This window comes from Carica papaya, chromosome 5 (genome assembly GCF_054855325.1).
Source record: "Carica papaya isolate Zhongbai chromosome 5, ASM5485532v1, whole genome shotgun sequence".
In the NCBI taxonomy this organism is placed as follows: Eukaryota; Viridiplantae; Streptophyta; class Magnoliopsida; order Brassicales; family Caricaceae; genus Carica; species Carica papaya.
In genome coordinates, this window is record NC_142313.1 from 33,085,908 (window position 1) to 33,089,113 (window position 3,206).

The window sequence follows — 3,206 nt, forward strand, 5'->3', positions numbered from 1 at the left end:
ATACACGACTTATATCATATCAAGCATGCTCACAACATATTATGTAAATCATAAACAACATAAAATCTATACTTACACATATTACATATATATTCATATATATAATCCACACACAATATTTATTATCATTCAGATTGGCATAGATAATATTTATATTATATATATTCATATACATGACTACATATTTGTCAATTCTTTAATGCCTATGTACCTAAAACAGACAAATACTCACCTTACACGTATATGCATACCAACACACATAACTTACATATGAATATTTAAAGTTTAAGTATATCCCTTCTTATTTACTTCTACTTATAAGTTAAGTACTTCTATAAATACCTACACATTTATAAAAGGCACACACATATGCTTCATGCACATGGTGAGTTATAGAAAACATAATAAAAATTTTAAATAATTTACAACTATACATAGTTCATTTTAAAGAGAAACAACATTTTATAAAACATGAGGGTCTTTTAATGAGATTAACCAAATCCCTTACTTGAAGTCTTGTAACAAAAGTGTCGGGGTCCTAATTAGGTTCAGTCTATAGTCTTCTCTAAATTCCCACAGTTGATCAAATAGTTTCCTCGTTTGAAAACATATACTTATATATTAAATGATGAAAATTATAGGAATAAATATAACACAAAAAGAGAAGCTAATTTTTACCTTAAAAGCACGATCACGGTCGTTGGGGTGACCACGTGCCACTACACATGCTGCCATATGGTACCATATGCCTCAATGGACCTCCATGCGCCTAACATGAGCTGCCACATATAGCGGCATGCCTCCACACACCTAGACACGTGCCGCTACCAAACCACCATTTGTCGACGTTAAAATTGTCGTTCACCGCCATGAACTGACTAAAAATCTCCATAGAACATGCCACATGTTCAGATCCAGCATGGATATGGTGAAATCGAGTAAAATAATGCCATGGATCTGCGAAATCATGTGACTAACAGCCACAAGCTGATCTGATTCTCCAACATCTAGTTTTTGTACATTCTCTCTTCTCCTTCTCCTTCTCCTTCTCCTTATTCTTTTTCTTCTTCTTATTCTTCTTCTTATTCTTCTTCTTCTTCTCAAGCTGGTAAATTTTTTAGCCTTTTTATGTTGCCTAGATAATGGTGAGCCTTACAGTACCATATTTTATAGCTAATGTAAATGGATTTATGAAATCTATCCTAAACTATTAAGAATAGCCTTTTACAACCAATCTCACTATTAATTTATTTACTAAATTGTCAACATTCAATTTGGTCCTCAACACTCACTTCAATCCTATCACTTTTTTCTCTATAGGATTGAGAGTAACCTAGGTTTTGTTTTTATAAATCATCTTTAACTCCTTATTTATTGCAAATCTCCATTACAACATTGTACCTCTCATAAATATCTACAGGCTTTTAGCTGTTCTTGTTGAGAAATTTGGATCATATTCATCATTAGAATTTGGTATCTCTTATTTAACAAGTTTAAAGGAATTTTTTTCATAATTTCTACTTAGGACCTCTACCTCAACTTTATACTAATTCAAGTGTGCTTTCTCATCTACTTTGACATTTCTTACAACTATCATTTTGTTGGATTGAAGATTAAAAATTTCATATTCCTTGAGAATGTTGTTATTGCCTAGTATGATGTCAATTTTTGTTTTCTCTTGTCATTTATTGATGGTTGTCGAATCTACCAAAAAGGAATTCATATTCACCAACAAAATAATATTATAATAGCAAAAAATATGACCTGGGAGGTATGAGGAGGATTGAATCAACTCCTATAACCTACTTAATGCATGCAATAACAAAACTTTAACCACCTAGATAAACCCCTCCCTCGAATTGAATCTACAATCTTAAAAGAAATGCAAAAACAAAGACTAGAAAAAATAAACAATGGAAAGAAAAACATCACAGTTTACCGATAAGTTGATCCTTGCTCCTTGGCTCAACAAGACTTTTGAAGACTCTTGCTTCTCAAATAATTTGAAGAAGCTAATTTAGCACAAATGCAAAAAAAATAAAAACCTAAGCTTTCAAGAATTCTATTAAATTAATTGTAATTGGTATGTTTACAGCCTATGGACAAAGGTGTATTTATAGTCTTTCCTGGACAATTTAGATGAGTACAAATTCTTGAAATAATTTAATAAAATAATACTCTAGATAAAATTCTAGCTAAATCTAGGATAATTACATAATAAAATAATTATTCTATCCCATCTAAATATAAATAAATTAATTAAATAATATTAAGGGATAGACTTACATAATAAAATAATATTAAAATACCCTAATACTTATCCCATGTGGATTCTATATAAAACACATGTAGAAATTAATTTAGACTAGTGGGATTTTAATTTAAAACATTGGTAATTTAAAAAGTGGGTTTTAAAACCTAAAAAAATTTAAAAATAGAAAATAATTAAAAGAATTTTGAGGAGGGTTGGTTTTGGGGGGCAACCCGATCGGGTTGGCCTGACTAGCCTGCTCGGGTTGCGCAGGAAAGGCTCGGGGGGATCGCAGGCTTGCGTGTTTGGGTCGATTGGGTGTGACTGCGGGCTCGACTACATAGGTTGGCCAGGTGGGGGCCTGTCGATCGTGGGATTCTCATACTGCAGGTCACCTGCACACAGATGACTGGGTTTGTGACCCCAAGCTCGCGCACGTCACGTGGATCTTGCACGTATGTCACGCGTATGGGGCATGTGGATTGCTTCGGTTGCACACTCGCATGCTCTTTCACGCATGTGGGTTATCCACCACCACGGGTGGATCTCCTTGCTCGTTACTCATGTGACAAAAGTAGTTTACGCATGTTGTACATGTCTTTCACCATTGCGTTGGACTTTGGGCCTTCGTTCGTGATTGATCAATGACCGTGTTACCCAACTCTGGACCATGAGATTGAAAATTTCTTGAAGCCTATGGGCTCGGCTTCGGGTGATCTGGTCTGCAGGCAACTAGACTTGTCTCTGTATTTTTTCTAATTGGTCATGAACCTCAAAGTCCTGCACGTCCCCTTTTTTATTGAGATATCCTTCATGATGTTTCTCACGTCAAAATAGGGTCGAATCCACAGGAAATCGAGTCCTAATATTCTTTTCCAACAACAATGAAATAAAAATGAAAGGGGGGGGGGGTTGTTTTGAGTTGGAATTAAACAATAAATGGATTAAAATAAAT